The sequence below is a fragment of the Pinus tabuliformis genome, chromosome J (assembly GCF_031772625.1).
Source record: "Pinus tabuliformis cultivar Carrire ecotype Pingquan chromosome J, CPIR1, whole genome shotgun sequence".
Lineage (NCBI taxonomy): Eukaryota > Viridiplantae > Streptophyta > Pinopsida > Pinales > Pinaceae > Pinus > Pinus tabuliformis.
The window spans coordinates 68,807,242-68,827,934 of NC_142295.1; positions in this window are offsets into that span (position 1 = coordinate 68,807,242).

The following is a 20,693-nucleotide window of genomic DNA, read 5'->3' on the forward strand; positions in this document are numbered from 1 at the left end:
GAATTCCTATAGGCTTTCAGAATTGTTTGAAAAATTCGAAAATGGTTTGAAAAGGACCTCTCATGATGTGAATGCATTTAGTGCACAACTAGTGATGTTAGTGTATTGATTTGGTCCAAGTTGTGCACCTTTGATCCTAACCCCAAGCTCAAATTCGCCCTACAGGTTTTATATTCTTGCCTTGTGGGCTTAGTGGCTATTGATTATGAGTGAAGGAATGTGTATGTGAGTGAGAAGGTTGTAGAGAAGTAGTGTATGCTTCAAACCTATTGGAGAGCATAGATCCTTCAAAGCATGAGTGTTAATGGTTGAATAGTGAGCAGATCTAAAGCATGTTGCAGAATAGATCAGATTTGATGTTGTTGGAGTAGAGATTGAGTTGGAGAGTTTTGTATGTTGTTGGAGTATATGTTGGTGATCCTCTCACACTTGTTTTTGTAGGAGATGCTATTACATTTACTGCATATCCTTAGTGTTGTATGTTGCTAATTATAGTATGAAGCAATTATATTCGAGTGTGAGGGTTTGATTTATATTGGTATCAATTCTATTGTGGCCATAGTTTGCTATTGGAGAGAACATGTTTTGTGCATTTGTTTTATTTTGATTTGATGATGAGATCTTGTTGTTGAGAGCATGTATGCAGAGATTATTTCTTGTTGAGCATAGTGTCTTGGATCCAATTTGAAAATAGATGAAAGGAGTTCTGCATAGTGGTGAGGAGCAATGACTTCATGGAGGTGGAGCAGTGATATTGAAGCTTCAGTGAAAGGAACAAGTTTCTCATCCAATGGTAGTTGGATAGTCCAATCAGAGTTGGGCGAGGATCATTGATCATGGTGGCCTTCAGCGAATGGTAGTCTATAGATCTGTAGAGAACAAAGTATTCTGAGTTGATCAACCTTATCGAGTCTCCTACTTGATGGGTGTTGACATTTTGTACATGAGGTTGAGTCTCCATGTTGATGGGATTCAGCAAGCTATGTAAAAGACCAATTTCTTAACTAATAGAAATTCAGAGTGGAGCAGTAGTAACAAGGGTGGTTTTTCTCCTGGAATGGTTTCACCAGAAATCTTATGTCTTATGTGTGATGATGTGATTGTGTGCATTGTTTATTGTTATATTGTTGCTTATGGTTTTAAGTTATGCTTATGTGATGCACATGTTTAATGAGTTGTTGCTAACATGTGTGTGATTCAGTGATTAAAGTTAATAAAAGGAAAAAATCATATATATATATATATCTATATATATATATATATATATATATATATATATATATATATATATATATCTATATATATATATATATATATATATATATATCACACTACTGACTCACCCCCCTCTCAGGAGTGCTCAATTTTTTCTAGCAAAAAGTAGGTTTATGGGAGCAACTAGAGGCTTACAGTTGCTTAGAGGCCTTGTCAAGGGAGTAAGTAGGCTCTAGGTCAATGAAAAAGAGAGTTAGCTCAGGGATTTGACACTAGGAGGGGTTGGGTAGCTCCTAGAGGTCCTATAACACCTAAGGGAAGTCAATAAGGTCTTAAGTTGTTGACTCCATTTCCTTAAGGTCATATAGGAGGTTGAGTCTTATCATAGTGACCCTTAACTCATGTTTACCCCAGGAAAACCGTAAAAGTGGGTAAATGTGGGAGGATGCGGTTACAGTTAAACTAGGAGACAATAATAGTTATGCAGTCAAAGGAGTTGGAAAGGCATCCATAGAGTTGGAATCTAGTAACAATGAAGATCTTAGCAATGTTTTTTATGTGCCAGGTTTGAAAAATAATCTTGTCTTTGTTTCTTGTTTAGAAGACAAAGGAGATAGAGTTTCTTTTGTGGATGGAAAAGTACTGGTATGGTCCAAGGGATCTTGTATAGATAATGCTAAGGTTATTGGGATTCATGATGGAAGACTATATAGACTTGTAAGTCAACTAGATCAAGCACTAGTACATGAGGAAATAAATCCAAGTGAATTATGAAATCTTCATTTTAGAGCATTGCATGAATTGAGCTAAATAGTGTTAGAGGTTCCTAAACTACAGATAAAGAATGATGGTGTATACAAAGGTTGTGCTCTTGGGAAGAACATCAAGAAATCATTTCCAAACAGAGACAATAGATCTAAGGAATCTTTTGACTTGATGCATTCTAATGTATGTGGTTCAATGCCTATGAAATCGCTTGGTGGTTTATTGTACTATGTGACATTTATTGATTACTTCTCCCGTAAGACATGGATATATCTCTTGAAGACTAAGGATGAGGTATTTGACAAGTTCCAGGAATTCAAAGCTGAAGTGCAAAACTTGATAGACAGAAAGATCAAGATACTAAGATCTGACAATGGAGGAGAATATACCTCAAAGGAGCTTGTTTCTTTTTGTAAACACTCTGGGATTAAGAGGGAGCTAATTGTCCCCTATAATCCACAATAAAATGGTGTAGCAGAACAAAGCAGTGGATCCATTGAAGAATATGTCAAGGCCGTGATGCATTATTTGGACTTAGCATTATTCTTATGGGGGAAAGCATTACATGCAGTAGTGTACATTCAAAATAAAAGTCCTCATAAAGTTCTGGAAGGTATGACTCCTGAAGAAGCATTCTCTAAAAGGAAGTCATAGGTTGGTCACATGAGGATATTTGGTTGTCCTATATATATTCATGTTCCTAAGGATAAGAGGAACAAACTTGATCCTTCAGGAAAGAGAGGCATATTTTTTTGATACAATTAGTCACTGAAGGCTTACAGAGTATGCATTTCATAGCAGCAACAGATTGAGGTCAGTCGAGATGTCACCTTCAATGAGAAAGTGGCATATTGGAAGTCTAAGGAAGTCTTTGTAGATTCCTTAGATGAAGTAAAGCAGGAGGCCTCAAGGGAGGAGCATTTGATTTCTATAAAATGTACCATAAGGCCAAAAGGGACTCAATATCCAATAGAACCAATCAAAGTTCCAGAGATGAAGAAGAGAAAAGCATGGCTTAGATCCACATTAGAAGAAGCAGAAGAACATGCAGCTCCTGATGGCACATTTAGAGAAGTTAATAAACCTGAGAGGTTATCTAGTTATGCATCTCTCATGAAAAAACTCATTGATGAAGAACCTTCCACATATGAAGAAGCAATTATCCAGCGAGTATGGAAGGAAGCAATGAATGAAGAGTACTAATAGATCATGAAGAATGATGTATGGGAGATTGTACCAAGGCTTAAAGGGATGTCATTGGTGACTTACAAGTGGATCTACAAGATCAAGCATGATGCAGATGGTTAGTATTGAAAAATGCAAGGAGTGGTTCATGGCTAGAGGGTTCTCCCAGAAAGAGGGAGAGGACTATGATGAGACCTTTGCTCCAGTGGTCAGGTACACCTCTATTAGATCCATCATTTCTCTTGTTTCTTCGTTGGTATGGAATTTTCACTAGATGGATGTGAAGATTGCTCAATGATGTGATTAAGGAAGAGGTGTACATAGTGAAATCTCGAGGATTTGAGATATATGGAAAGGAATCACTTGTTTGCAGGTTGAAGAAGGCCTTGTATGGACTCAAGAAAGCTCCAAGAGCCTGGTATGCTCATATTGACAACTATCTAACAACACTGGGATTTACCAAGAGCGAAGCCGATCCAAACCTTTTCTTTAAGGTTGTGAAGAATGCACCTATGATATTACTATAATAATGACTTGTTTCTGACAGGTGTCAAGCCTCTTATCATTCAGTGTAAGAAGCAGTTAGCTTTTGAGTTTGATATGAAGGATCTTTGTTTGATGCACTATTACTTGGGATTAGAAGTATGGAAGAAATTTGGCAAAGTCTTCCTTGGTCAAGGAAAGTATGTGTTAAGAGTATGTAACTCCAGATTGGTAGATCCATCTATGTATCGGCGGCTAATTGGTTTGTTGATGTATTTCGTTAACATCGGGTTGGACATATGCTTTGTTGTGAACACATTGAGCCAGTTCCAGGTTGAACCGAGGCATGAGCATTGGATTGCAGCAAAGCATATCCTGAGATATCTTTGTGGTAATATGAATTATGGCTTGAGATATACTACAAACAGGGATGTACAGCTTCTAGGATATACATATGCAGATTGGGCTTGGAGTGCTAAAGATAGGAAAAGCACCTCAAGAGTATGCTTTAGCTTGGGCTCTGTTATGATATCGTGGATGAAAATGAAGCAAAGGTTAGTTACACTCAGCATTGCAGAAGTAGAGTACAATACAACTAATGAGGCTTGTATCGAAGCAGTTTGGCTCTAAAATTTGTTTGCGGGATTATTTGACCAAGAGTTAAAACCGACGATGATACACTACAATAATCAAAGTTGTGTGAATATTTCAAGAATCATGTGTTCCATGACAGGTCGAAGCATATTGGGGTCAAGTATCACTACATTTGTGACATGGTGCAAAGGAGAGAAATAAGGCTCGAGTACATCTACACCAAAGAGAAAATAGTTGATGTTCTAACAATTTTGTTTCCAAGAGACAAGTTCGTGTACTTTAGAGACAAGATGGGGATCGTGGAGATTACCCCTCTCATTGAGAGGGAGTGTTGATATGTCTGCAGTACGGATGGAAATTCTCCCGAAAGGGAGAATGGGTCCAAGAGACCCAAAGGGCCCAACAGGAAGAGTTGAGTGAGTGTATCTTGGAGAAGGACTCTGATAACACACCAAGAATGTTGGAGTGAGTTCATGGACCCTAATCACACACCAATCATGGTGGAGTGAGTTCCTTCAACATCTAGACCATGATCACACACCTCAAGGGTGGAGTGAGGTCTTGGACTTGATCACACACCGGGTAGGGTGGAGTGAGGTCCTTTCAGCATCTAAGCCCAATCACCAACCAAGAAGGGATTGAGTGAGGTCTTCAGCCAAAGTGCTCACTAGGAAGGGTGAATGACTGTTTTCGAGTTGAGGGTCTCAACATTTTGGCCTAGGTATAGGTCATGGGATTCAAGAACCAATCACTCTAGAGGAGTGAGTCGTGATATGCTAATGACATTTCCATGGATTTGGTACCGCCCTCGATATGTCCATCATCGGATGTTGATAATAGATGATGACGTTGGTAATGATGGATAACATTTTTTTTTCTTTAGAGAAATTTGTTCAGTTTAAGAACACCTATGATAGTGATTATGAATACCTCCCTAGTTAATAGGGAGTGTTAAATTTGTAATTATGGTCGGTCTTCGTAATGTACATTTGGTCACTTGATGTAATTGTACTTATCATTGTGAATCATATTTATAAACGCTTGAGTCAAAGGAAAATTTACTCTCAGTCAAAGTCCAATTATGACTTTTTAAAGATGAAAATTTTGAATTTTTGAAATGTAAATTTTGGCTCCAAAAATGATAAGTCAGCTTCCCGCCAAGTCAAATCGGCCCTGGACAAGAGACACATCCATTCAACCAAGACATACTACTATATGAAGGCATCTCAACCTCCTCCATTTGGACATTCACATTCTCTCACACAAGACAGTTTCTGGGCAAGCAAGTGAAGGACAAGAAGAATGAAGTACGATGAAGAAGGAGGCCAAAATTTCTCTCCTCTCTCTGTCTCTAGAAACTCACATGTTTGGAGTGATCTCTCTCTCTATGGTTCACATTTTTCTCTGGAAACTTTTGCAAGTGTTGTCTTAGGTTGGGCTGACCCAGGTTTGGATTTTACTGCGCACCAACAAAACCCTCAATCATTATCCCTTTCGGCAACGACCTAAAAGCAAGTCGTTGTCTCATACGAAGTGATTATGGGTGGTTGCAGAACCAAGTTTCTGCAACCTTGATGGATACTGCGATGTGGAGTTTTTTGTATTTTCTTATGCTTTAACACTTATTTCTCATTCATGAACTACTTCGCACTTATATATTACTTCGCAGAATTGCATTCATCACTTTAACATATCATGAACATCCATAAAATTCACAGTACTAAAATATAATGCAGATAATAAGCAAATCAACACATGAAGACACATATTTTATTGTGGTTCATCCCAATGTGGGACTATGTCCACAATAATTGTTGCTTATAATAGAGAATTTGGTACAACAAATGGTTCTTCACCTGTGCACACAACTGCAGGTTGTCTATGCACTAAGTTGCAAACAGTCTGCGCACTAAGTTACAGACAGACTGCGAACTAAGTTGCAGACCCAGGCCTCCACACACTCAGCTTTGAAGCCTTGCCTCTTTCTCTGAAGTACAGATCACAAAAATACAACCATAAACATAGATTTGGATCCAATGGATTATTATGATACCTTCCTTCTTTATTATTCATCCCTATATATACTATTACATTGAGGGATTACATTGCTAGATTACCATGGAGCCAATACCATGGTTTCCAAAATATAAGGGACTATGGTCCAAAACCATTCAACTTTTACAATATTATATGTTTTTACAAAAAGGGAGGGGCTTCGCCACAAAGCCCCTATATTGTGTGGTGACTTTGTTGTGCGTTCCTCATTGTGCTCCGCTACTCTACTGCGCGGTCCACTTCGTACTCTACATTATCCTTTCTACTACGTGCTCTATCCACAAATTTCGGATTCCTTGCCCAAAATTTGGCCAAGTTGGGTTGTGCCCAATAGGACCCCAACACTCACATGTGACTCATCCTGAGTCACTCGACTTCTTTTTCTCTGATCTTGTTTGCAATGTTGTTGTATGTCTTGTTGAATTATTGTAGAATCTCTGCTAGTTGTTTTTCCTCATTGCACACTTCTTCTAATAATTCTTCTGCAACATGTTCTGCAGCCTTCTTTGCCAATTTTGTCTCCCTTTGTCGAAGCTTTTGAAGCTTCTCATCCACTGCCTATGATATCTGGAGGGACTCATCCTCCCAAGTCTGAGTCCTTTTTATCAAACTTTACTCCTCCATCCTCAACTCTTCGATTTTCTTTTGTAGCTCCTTTGACTCATTAATTTTTTTCAGCCTCTGTGAGATTGGAAAAGTCTTCACAACTGCCTGAATCTCCTCTAATTGATGTTGCTTTTGCTGCATTTCATCCTGCAGTGTCTGAACATTTGGGTCTTCCTACAACGAAGTCCAAGTTTCCATGCTCTCATCCAACAATTTTCCATAGTCTACCAATGTTGCGGAGATGTTGGCCATCCCAATCTTTAAGTCAAGCTCCCTATGTTTGCGCACTTCTGGTGGCATGGTTGGCTTCAACTTTAATTGAAGCTCACTGATATTTACCTCATATTCGAACTGTACATCTACAATTTTCTTCTTGGATTCCTTGACTGCAAGGTCGAGCTTCGCAACCTTATCTTTTGTTGATTCCTCCTCGTGGACATCCATGTCTGGAACTTCCTTGCAAGTGGCTTCAACCACCTCTTTCAATCTCTTCTATTGTATCTCTACCTATTCCTTGTCCTTGATGGCATGGTCGAGTTGTTTCTTTAGCATAGGGCGCTCTTGTTCTATTTGAATGTTTAAGTGTGAGGTGCGTTGTTCATGCTCCTTGAGCTCATTTGTGATACCTTGGTGCAATTCATGTAGGACCAGAGTGGGAAGTGCTGCCATGTTCATATTGACATGGTCCCAACCTTTTGCTTATTGCTTGATTTCAGAGAAGTCGAACTGTAAAGCTCCGGCAGGTATTTGCATTATCCTCATCCTGAATGTTGTTTCTATCAGTGTTTCTGGTTGGAGTCTGTTGCCTATCTGCGCTGGTGGTCTGGATGTTTGTGCCAAAATATTCAGCTGTATAATACTCTGTTGCACACCTCTAATAAGCTCGCCATAGAGATCTTCCACCCTATTCCAAGATTCCATTGTTATCTCATGAACCTTGTCTCTGATTTGATTTAGGTCACCCTCAGTGAAAACCATTGGTGTGATTTGTTTTCTTTTATTTGCCTTATGCTTCTTTCTTTTCTTAATGGTAGCTTCGCCTTGGATCTTTCTTTTCTCCGTGGAAATTTTCTCTGTTTCTGCCTTTTCTATCTCCTTAGTTGTATCCTCGCCTCCTTGAGGGTCCTCCTCATGGTGTTCTTCTTCATGGTGTTCTTCTTCATGGTGTTCTTCTTTGTGGTTTCTTCTTCCTCTTCCTATGATTCTTGCTCCTTGTCTTTTCCACTAGCTTCTCCATGCTACGAAGTGTCCAACTCTTCTTCTTCTTTCATGTTGTCTCTTGCTTCCTCCAGCAGAGTCATCCATTTTGTGGGACATGTTTGTACTACTTCTATCAGATCATCTTCTTTGATGATGCAATGTTGTTATTCAAAAATATTTACAAGTTCATTGATGATCGAATGTTGTTGTTCAAAAATAGAAAGTAGACATGCATCATTTATCTTCCTTAAATCAACACAAATCTTGATTTGTCCTTGTGTTTTCTTCTCTTGTACCACCATAGGACTTACCCACTCTGATTCTTCCATAGGTTCAATGATTCCAGTTGTTATCATTTTGTCAAGTTCTCTCTTCACTTTTTCTTTGTACTTTGGATTCAGTCTATAAGGCATTTTCTTAACTGGCTTCACATCAGGGTTTAGAGGAATCTTCATAACTCCTAAATCTCCTACTATTCCCTTCATATCTAAAAACTTAGTGGGAAATAACTCTTGGTATTCATGCAGAAGATTTGTCACTTTGTTGACTGTTTCTTCATCCCAATAATCTCCTATCATTGCAAACTTCGGCTCCTCTTATGATCCCATATGCATTGTTTGGTCCCAACTTACCAAGGCAAGTTAAGCTCTTAATTCTTTTATCAACCCAGGAAAGTACACTTAGAGGTGCTTACCTAAAATATATAGATCTAGAAGGCTCTAAAATTCTAACGGCTACCTAATGGACTAAATTAACAGTGCTTTCTACAAAAGATCCTTTATTATCCTTTTAAATCATTTAAACATCAATCTAAGAGAAACAAATCCTATGGAATTCTAGTTGCAGACTAACAAAAGCAGAGTGTTGATGATTGACTGTAATCCTACATTCCCTTACAAGAATATTGCTTCAAAGAATTTGTACAATCACAACAGTCCAAAGTAATTTCAATTTAAATCACACAGTGAATAAGATAAGCAGTGTTATAAACCAATATCAGTTAGACCTCTTACAAGAATCATTTACCAAACTGAAAATTGAATTTTAAAACTCCATTCTTAAATCACTTCAAAAATAAAACTAGAACTATTCTTCAAAATTAAAGCTAGCAAACAAATCTGGAAGTTGAATGTCAGCAGCATTCAGATATCAATTCCAAGATCAAGATTAGTTGAATCCTCTTACAAGGCTCTCTCTTTGTAGTGCCCACTCTAGTTTCTTGACCCTAATATGAAATTATCTTAGATACTTTATTCTTTGGGGAACTCAGGTTGAGGATCCAGAAACGTGACTCTATTATTAGTAAATGTGATTGTTATGAATGTTCTCTATTAATATTATGATTACGATATAATTAATGGTTATGTGTACTCTCTATTGATATCATGATGGTGATAGTAGTAAAGGATAGACATGTTTTCTATTGATGTTATAATGATAATAGCTTTGATCTATATGTATGGTTCCATTAATGTTATGATGATGCTAGCCATGATGGATGTGTCCCCTATGTTACCTACTTGCATTAGTTCTGGTTCACAATGAACAATGACGTGAATGACTAGGTGATGGCGATAATGTTATTATGACAATGGCTAACACTGAGAAACCTTGTTACTGATGATTATTGAGTATGGTAGGAAACCACCAGAGGCACTCGCATATGACGAGTTAAAGACACCTGGTTTGATGAAAAATTATATTATTTTATCTTTGAATTTCTAAGTCAATTTTGAAACCTGCTATATATGTTTATCTATATTCTGATGATATGTTAGTGGTTGCAGGCACAGATTAGTTGCTTGGCTGAATGACTCACATATGGGTGATGGGGTTGTACAAGTGGATGGAACTACATGGGAGGGGTGGGATAGTGTCCCTGATCTCACCCACTAGCACTCCCGCCGTGACTTGGGCTGGAAAGGTTAAAACACCTTCACCTTGAAGATCATGATGCCATGAGGGCAGGTCCCAAAGTTGGGTCGCTCATGAGGATTTTACCGGGGGGCGCGCATCAAGGCGGATTCCTTGATCCCCAACACCATTAGTCTCACTATAGCAGGCAACACAAGAGATGACAGTGGTCTATGACGTTGCACTATAATTTCCCCTCGTAGTCACTGGATGCTTGAAGGGCAAGTGGTGTGGCACCCTTGGAACTTCAGGGGAATTTCTTGAAGGGCACGACCAACTTGGCACCCTTGGCATCACAAATAAACTATTAGGTGTGGCACCCTTGGAACTTCTAGGGAAGTTCTTGAAGGGCACAACCAAACTTGGCACCCTTGGAATCATTAAAAATAAATAATAATAAATAAATATAAGCAAGGAATGAAAACTAGGTAAATTCACATCAAGGGTAAATGATGATTAGAAACCAAGGTAATTAAATCAAAAATAAAACTTGGAATAAGGAGGATCATAGGAAAAAAATAAAATAGAGTACCTTAAAAACTCTACCCTTCCCATGTTGGAAAATACTAGGTAGATTATGTGGTTTAATTAGGTAAAAGGGGAAAGACAAACATAATTGTAAGGATAAATATTAATCCTAAACTAATTAAACCTAATTAAGAAAAGAGGAAGGTGAATTAAAATAAGAATAATAAATTAAATTTAGAGAAATGTAGAGAAGCTCCATGTGGCAACAACCAACATAAGAATATACATCTAAGAGATAACCTGAGTTAAATTAGGGAGCAGATTGGGGATAAAATCTTGACTCATTAATTGACTTCAAGTAATGAACACAATTTAAGGAATAAAAGGGGGGGATAAAGAGACAACTAGGAGAAGAAATAGGAATCTTGTGAGGTGAGGAAAATATTAGTTTTAAATAAAAAGTTAAGTAAATAATTTTGGGTGACTCTTGATGAGAGAGTGACACATGGGTAGGTGAATAATCAAGCTATTGAATTAAAAAATATATATAATTATGCATGACATGCCAAGTATCATCTATGAGGACTCCTATAAAAGAAGGGGCAAGCCATGGGAGAAGGGACGTTTTGGGAACCCTATTGTTGGATGGATGAGATGATGTCAAAGCAGTGATTACGATCCTATAGTGATTTTGGTGAGGTAGAGGATTTTAGAGAGGGGACTCTTGAGCCAAGGAGTGCTCTCCTCTACCAGTTATTGCAATTCTCCATTGTACAACCCCATTGCAACTCGGGGGTCCGCGGGGAAGAAGAGTACCCAAGGAGTAGGCTGGGAGGTTAACCGGTGGGTCATCGCATTCGGATCAAGTACATCGCCATTCATTCACAGAGGTGACCGACAACAAGGGAATACTAGCAACAGCAAAGCAAACGGAGTCTCGTCTTCTGGTGAATGGTACATATGTGTTGCAATACTATTTTGGTCTTAGTTAAATGTATGTAAATGTTATGATATGTTTCTTGAAATGAATTCCTAATGTGTTTCTCTTCTAGTTGCATTTTGCTGTGATTTAAAAAAAAAAAAAAAGATATGTATATAGTCTGGATGTGGTCCTTACACTTGGTATCAGAGCGGGTTCAACCTCTAGGACCTATGGACCTTATTTTTGCTTCCTACTCGAATTGTTTCTTTAATTTCCCTCATCTTGCATATTCTAATTATTTTAATTATTTTAAGGTCTTTAAAAATAAATAAAAAGAAGCTCTGGTGCTTGATTACCTCTAAAAATAATTGTGTCTACATTACCTATTGCGTCTACATTGCCTATTGCATATACAGTCATATGTTGTGATGGTGATCCCACAATCTGCGTTCTAGCATTTTTTTTGAAGAATATGCCAGGCATATTGAACACTCAACCATGATCTGACAACAATAGTGTGAGGTGGGCATGCCCGAGATGTTAGCTCGTTTGCGTGGTAATGTTAAGAATGCCCAGGGAGAAATCAGAGGCCGTGGCTCATTTGCCTCGTCATGTGAAGATTATGCTGCCTCTCTGCCTCACGTATTTACTTTAAATCCTAGGAATGCATTTATCATTTTCTCTGTTTGCTCTCTAAACAAAAGTTGTAATGGATTTGCTCATCAGAAACCTCATATTCCCCATATTTCCCCAATACCATTTAGGGCTTCCAACCAGGCATTGCGTTTTATTTTCTGTGCATTAAAATTCAGTCCTAACGTAAAAATTATAATCATAGCGATTCTTAAGATTAATCAAGAAATAGCTTCTGCTGAAATATCTTGGCAGACTCAGCTCATAAATCTATGAGAGTATATACTTACACCAAAGTATTCCGTGGGCAAACTGGGGTATCCTCGTGGAAATATTCAACCACCACCAGTACTCTTATCCTGAGCTATTCCTCCAGTTGCATTCCTTTCTCTGTAACAATCAACTTGGTTGTTATGCTCAAGCATCAGACCTAATCTGGGTGCCAACGTAAGGGTCTGCACCGCATGCTTGACGGAGCTCATATTCACATCGAACGAGTCCACTGATCGAACACGGCAAACTCTGCAGATGGCTTATAGAGGTGCTGAATCTTTGAAGTCGCTCCTTCGCACATGTTGGACCGAAATGAGAAGAGGTTTGAAGACTTTCCGTAAATTCGGTGACCAGAGTATGCAGGAAACCCAATTTGTCTCATATTCTATTCTTTTCTCCTGTGCATATCCTGTGATCATTGCATTCCACGAGGGAATATTTCACTCAGGCATTGAGCTGAATAGTCCGGTAGCATCCTCGGTCCTCCCATTTTGCCAATATCCCGCAATCATAGCACCCCATGAGACCATATTCATTGAGGCATTTCCTCAAACAATTGGCAAGCAAGCTCAATACAGCCACTCTAGGCATACCCTGCAATCAGCGTGGTCCATGAAACTACATTACGTTCAAGCATTCTGTCAAACTGTTGCTGCGCATCCTCTACTATCCCATTCTTCCATATCTCGTAATAGCCACTGTCCCCGAGATCACTTCAGTTTCGGCACCATGACTGCCCTTAGTCTTCTGACTCTAAATTCGAGTTTATGGGCTTTGTCCAGACCCTCGTTTAAGAGCGTGGGCAAATGTCTCTGATGGTAACATTTGAATAAACCTTAAGCACAGGACAGCAATAAAGTGTATCGGTATTCTCAGTTTAGAGTCCTAACTGAGAACAGAACAACAACAAATAGCATGCACGATACATCAATTTATATGCATATTTACAGTTTTGGGTCACAATATTCTGCTAGTTGAAATTCAGTGCTTAAAGAGGAGAATGAGATTCGATAACATTTATGAGATCGCATAATCTAGGTGAGAGGAGAATGAGTTTAGTCCCTTTTATGCACAGAACTAGAAGACGCCAATAACCCTCATAGGGATTAGAGCAAGAGTAATTTGGGTGTGTGTGCTTTGTAATCTATCTCGAGGTGTGGGATTCTAAGAGTTTTTCACTAATGGTGTATGTTCTTGAGTTGAGCAGTAAGCTGAGATTCACAAGTTATTGAAGGATCACATCTGCTTTTGACTAGAAGCATCCCTAGCTTATCCCTGTTGTGAGAGCTGAGTTGAGGCTCCATAAGTGTGTTTGGCATGGAAGAGTTTATTATCTGTAATATTCATCCCTATCTTTGTGACACAGTTATGAGATATTTTATGCGCATTTCAATTATAAGATAGATCAAAGAAGATTGATGCAAATGTAATTGTATGTTTTCCCAAATTAGATTTATTAATAATTGTTGTCTATATTTTATTGACATGCATTATGTTACAAAGAGCACTTAGTTCCCTTTGCAGCTTTTATTTTGATACTGCTATGTCTTTGAGAAAATTAGAAACATATGAAACAAAACGAGACTGAGATTGTCTAGACTTTAGCCTTCCTACAATTCAGACAAATTTCTCCACTTTTTCCCATTAGAGGATTTATGTTTCCAAGTGAATCATAGAGTTGGAGAACAAAAAAAAAAAAAAAAATGGTCTGACCACTATCGTAGTCATTCACAATAAAAATGGTGTTTGCCCTAGTTGTCCTAAGCGGTTCTTGATCTGACTGCAATAGACCCATTTCATTTTGGAGATTTATGTAGTAGTTGTTTTCAAAGGCATCTGGGTGCCCGGATCAACTTTCGTTATGGTGTCCCCATTACCATTCTATGGGAACGTGCTTTGAAAGGGGGCACTTCTCTATAGGTTTCAGTATGTCGTTAGTAGACTTATTGTTCCCCGTACTAAGAACAATTGTTTTAATGTTTAGTGAACAAATGGTATTTAATTTCCATTCCTAACAAATTTTCGTCTCCAGTACGAGTTCAGTTCTTCAATTCAATTTCTCGTCCATCTGATGGTTCATCGTGTCCATTTTAAATTTTAATTGTCTTATAGCAATTTTTAAAACCACAATATGTTTTGAGTCTCTGTGTTGTGCCTTGCTTTCCAACTTAACTGCTGAGTAAGGCTTGCTCAAAACGATTTAAAATTTTCTCTGAAATTAAAATACCTTCCCTCTAAAACCATATGCATTTTATACGGTAAAATAGTAGTGAATACAAAAATTGAACCGCATCTGTTTAACCCTAATCAAATGAGCATCTGGAGCTAAAAGACCGATAATTAATATGCAAAACAAATGAAAAAAATTAAATTAGGTACTTTGGTATTCTCTCAGAGCACCAATATTTTCGATTCAGATAGAAACATCCACAATCAACTCCAGGGCATCATTCATATTTGGACAGCGATATAAAATTGCTAATGAGATTTGTGACCTATGCTGAATTTAGATTCTAGATTTCTTCATTGTCATACCACGAGAAAACTGCTGATAGAATGTTCATTGCAAATCCTTTTTAAAGGAGGTAGTACTCTTAAGTAGCAACCAAATTGAGCAAGAGTTTTCTCAGAGCTGTTATGACCTACTCTTGGTACATGAAGATTCTTCAGCATAACCATAGAAAACATATGATTGTGACATTGCCTCAAAAAAAAAAAAAAAAAAACACTTTAAAGTTTAGATTTACATTGTGTCTTGAGGCTTGTATTTTGGGCCTTGGCCCAAGCCTATCTTCTTCTTGTGAAATGACATAATCTGAGTACCATTCATAGCTTTGCAATTAGAAGCTCACTCAAGCTCCCTTTCTCTTTAACCATCTTTTCCCAAATAAGATCAAGGACAATCTCATCCCTTTTCAGTCATTTTGTAATCATAGTTGCAAAGAAAATCCAGTAGTGGGGGCTCTGGATGGAATTTCTGTTATAGTCCACCTTCTGTTGTATATGGATTGTTCTTTCTGCATTGTCTGCTAGCAGCCTTTGGGCCTGCTGCTACCATTTCTTTGTCAGTGTCATACTCATATACATAGTTGAATGCAATGGTTTCAACATAGTTTTCAGGTTGAAATTTTATTTCAAAATCGATTGAATATTACATCCTTAGAGTTTAATTTGAAAGTGAGCAGCTACAAGCTCGAAAGCCATAGGGTATCAACAGTAAGTACATATATATACATATAATAAAAACAAACTGAAATGATGTCCAACCATTTTCGTTTAAAAAACGAATTTCACGACAACTCTCCTTATCTTTGTCATTGTATTTTAGAATTAAAGTTACCCAAAATTAATTTCAAAGTATTTGCTACGGATTTGGTGGAACCTTTAAATCGGTCTCAACGTGCGTGATCCTACAACATTTCTTGAACTGATATGATACATTGTGTTTTGTTTGGAATCCACACTTTGCATTGTGCATGATAGCCTTGCCTTCGGACATTCATATCAAGCACGTGCTTTTATGACAATCACAATTTTATTTTCGTGATAGATAGGGCCGAAGGTGAAGCTTTCATTGTTGTGTGTGATCATATGCATAATATTATTTGGCATAATTTTTGTCTTCCCATCACATTCACTTGACCCTTACAAGATTTGATATCAACTCGATACTTGTTATCCTTTGATATTTTCCACATGTTAATTTTCCATCCATCTAGGACCTCAATGTGATAACAATGCATGGTAACTCATGGCATGGGAATGTGTCATTAATCATTAGAAAATGTGGCATATTTGTAATAACTTTATCCCATTTTATGAGCGATGTTCTTTTCTCCCAATCAAGGTGTCAACAACCTTGTATGGTTCGATAGTCACAAGAGATTTCTATAGTTATGTTTAACACAACAATCATCGATATTCCATTTGATTAAAAAGGGCTTCGTTTAAAAATCATTAACATTGATTTTGTTAAATGTATAAAGCTTTGATCATTTTCAACATAAGTTTATTCATATTTTACAAGCGCAGTTTTAGTTTAAAGAGATCAAAGGCATTGATTTTCACTTTGGTTTGAATACATGACATTGGTTGGGTTTGGGTAATCTTACGATTAAAGTAAAAAAAAATCAATCCATACATTAGATTGTTGGTATAATTTTATGGCAAAAAAAAAATCAGATTGTTGGTATAATTTTATGACCAAAGAAAAATCAATTATTCTGAATGGTTAATTTAATGGTATGGTTTTGAATTTTTGAATTAAACCTGAGTTTACCTCGGTATAATATAGATAGGTTTAAAAAAAAAATGTATATAGGCTATGATTTTCCTTTTGGGATGAACCTTAGTGATAGCAGGGGATGTCACTATCTCTTTCTTTATAGGTGAGGCGCGGTAGGTGTTATAATCAATTTGACTCATCTTGATAGTTTCTATGTAGCTAAAATAAAATTTTCCCACCTTTGCAAATAGAAGACAACTTCCTTGGATTGGGAAGTATGCTTTTCGTTTAATTGGCATAAGTTCCTTATTTAGAGTATTCTCGTTTATCTCTCAATTCAATGCTCGATATATTATCAACTGCATGATTAGATCCTTCAATTGTTAGGTCATGTGTCACATCATCTCTAACCAGTTGAGACACTAGCATCGTCACTTACTAGTTGGGGTAACAAGGATATTATCAGTAATCAATTAATGTGTGATGTTTCTTGGTTGGCTGAACTCATAGGAGCTATTCCTTAAACACTACATATCTTATTGAAAATTCCCCTTACTTTTATTGAAGTATTCAGAAATAATTTGGCCAAATATTCAGTAGATAGTGATCAATAAGTCTTACGCCAGTAAATAAATTAAATTAAGCAACTATTTCACGTAGTTGACTAGACTGCTGCAAGAGTACCTTCTATCATCAGTAAGAATTGAACTTGAGACCTGTGTCCCATAAGTTCTCCACTTTGGAAAATTTAGGTGAAAGCATAAAAATGGTGAAATATACAACCAAGCAAGAGCTTGTTTTAAGGGTCTCATACATTGCTCGAGTGAGTTTTGATACTCAAGCAATACCTCTATATATTATCAATACCGTATATTAGCTTGAAAAGAGACTTTTCTTTTCAATCTTGAAATAGGATCGGAAATTCATTCGCAACCATTAAAAAAATAATAATAATAATAATTGTATGCTCTTTTCTTATACGGCAATATTATTGCAACATTTATGACAATGAACTTTGACAGATGCAATGGTGAGCATAAAAATCACTTTTTGTTACATATTATTCCCGACATTGTCACTTATAGGGTCATATAGACGTAGTTTGAAATGAACTACTATAATTGGAAGCTACAGGAGTACAGTGTGTGAATGACTTTACTTGGCTGAATGCATCATATATTAATTTGTACCATGAGATGAATATTGATTGTGATTGTCCTGCTTCTTGTTTTGTTGTTTCTTAATACATAAATAATTATGGGTTGCAATGATCACAGATATAGTCCTTTACTTACAACGGAATTCGTGGTATAGATACCTTGGGAAAATTATAACCTGCCCACCAGAAGGTTGGCAAGAGTTTTAGGAAGGGTTCCTAAGATTATGTGTTGTGGTTTCTCCTTTACGTTCTAAGGACTTCGGGACGAAGTCCATTGTTAAGAGGGGGTGTATGTAGTGCCCACTCTAGTTTCTTGACCCTAATATGACATTATCTTAGATACTTTATTCTTTGGGGAACTCAGGTTGAGGATCCAGAAACGTGACTCTATTATTAGTAAATGTGATTGTTATGAATGTTCTCTATTAATATTATGATTACGATATAATTAATGGTTATGTGTACTCTCTATTGATATCATGATGGTGATAGTAGTAAAGGATAGACATGTTTTCTATTGATGTTATAATGATAATAGCTTTGATCTATATGTATGGTTCCATTAATGTTATGATGATGCTAGCCATGATGGATGTGTCCCCTATGTTACCTACTTGCATTAGTTCTGGTTCACAATGAACAATGACGTGAATGACTAGGTGATGGCGATAATGTTATTATGACAATGGCTAACACTGAGAAACCTTGTTACTGATGATTATTGAGTATGGTAGGAAACCACCAGAGGCACTCGCATATGACGAGTTAAAGACACCTGGTTTGATGAAAAATTATATTATTTTATCTTTGAATTTCTAAGTCAATTTTGAAACCTGTTGTATATGTTTATCTATATTCTGATGATATGTTAGTGGTTGCAGGCATAGATTAGTTGCTTGGCCGAATGACTCACATATGGGTGATGGGGTTGTACAAGTGGATGGAACTACATGGGAGGGGTGGGACAGTGTCCCTGATCTCACCCACTAGCACTCCCGCCGTGACTTGGGCTGGAAAGGTTAAAACACCTTCGCCTTGAAGATCACGATGCCATGAGGGCGGGTCCCAAAGTTGGGTCGCTCATGGGGATTTTACCGGGGGGCGTGCATCAAGACAGATTCCTTGATCCCCGACACCATTAGTCTCACTATAGTAGGCAACACAAGATATGACAGTGGTCTGTGACGTTGCACTATAATTTCCCCTCGTAGTCACTGGATGCTTGAAGGGCAAGTGGTGTGGTACCCTTGGAACTTCAGGGGAATTTCTTGAAGGGCACGACCAACTTGGCACCCTTGGCATCACAAATAAACTATTAGGTGTGGCACCCTTGGAACTTCTAGGGAAGTTCTTGAAGGGCACAACCAAACTTGGCACCCTTGGAATCATTAAAAATAAATAATAATAAATAAATATAAGCAAGGAATGAAAACTAGGTAAATTCACATCAAGGGTAAATGATGATTAGAAACCAAGGTAATTAAATCAAAAATAAAACTTGGAATAAGGAGGATCATAGGAAAAAAATAAAATAGAGTACCTTAAAAACTCTTCCCTTCCCATGTTGGAAAATACTAGGTAGATTATGTGGTTTAATTAGGTAAAAGGGGAAATACAAACATAATTGTAAGGATAAAGATTAATCCTAAACTAATTAAACCTAATTAAGAAAAGAGGAAGGTGAATTAAAATAAGAATAATAAATTAAATTTAGAGAAATGTAGAGAAGCTCCATGTGGAAACAACCAAGATAAGAATATACATCTAAGAGATAACCTGAGTTAAATTAGGGAGCAGATTGGGGATAAAATCTTGACTCATTAATTGACTTCAAGTAATGAACACAATTTAAGGAATAAAAGGGGGGGGATAAAGAGACAACTAGGAGAAGAAATAGGAATCTTGTGAGGTGAGGAAAATATTAGTTTTAAATAAAAAGTTAAGTAAATAATTTTGGGTGACCCTTGATGAGAGAGTGACACATGGGTAGGTGAATAATCAAGCTATTGAATTAAAAAAAATATAATTATGCATGACATGCCAAGTGTCATCTATGAGGACTCTTATAAAAGAAGGGGCAAGCCATGGGAGAAGGGACGTTTTGGGAACCCTATTGTTGGATGGATGAGATGATGTCAAAGCAGTGATTACGATCCTATAGTGAGTTTGGTGAGGTAGAGGATTTTAGAGAGGGGACTCTTGAGCCAAGGAGTGCTCTCCTCTACCAGCTATTGCAATTCTCCATTGTACAACCCCATTGCAGCTCGGGGGTCCGCGGGGAAGAAGAGTACCCAAGGAGTAGGCTGGGAGGTTAACCGGTGGGTCATCGCATTCGGATCAAGTACATCGCCATTCATTCACGGAGGTGACCGACAACAAGGGAATACTAGCAACAGCAAAGCAAACGGAGTCTCGTCTTCTGGTGAACGGTACATATGTGTTGCAATACTATTTTGGTCTTAGTTAAATGTATGTAAATGTTATGATATGTTTCTTGAAATGAATTCCTAATGTGTTTCTCTTCTAGTTGCATTTTGTTGTGATTTAAAAAAAAAAAAGATATGTATATAGTCTGGATGTGGTCCTTACACTATTCACAACAAATTCAAATTCTCTTTAACTAATAATTCTGCTAACATAACTTTAACTCTGAACATGAAATGATTAACTGCTAAATTCGAATTTGCAGCTAGTAGGAAAAACAGAGTAAAGATAAAGTGTACCAGCAAAGTGATGAGGGCCCTTCAGCACTCCACAAGCACACTAGGAGATGATTTAGAAGAGTATAGCTACTAAATCTTGAGACATAAAATTGTTGAAGAAGTTTGTATTAAGTTTGGAATCAAAGATACACAAGCTGTCTTCTCATATGTTCATAAAAACCATTCTAAAACATAGTTTTCCCATATGGGTTATTTATCGTGAATCTTCTAACAAAAACAACTATTGTTTCTCCATCTAATACTAACAATATTCTATTAATTACATCCTAAGGA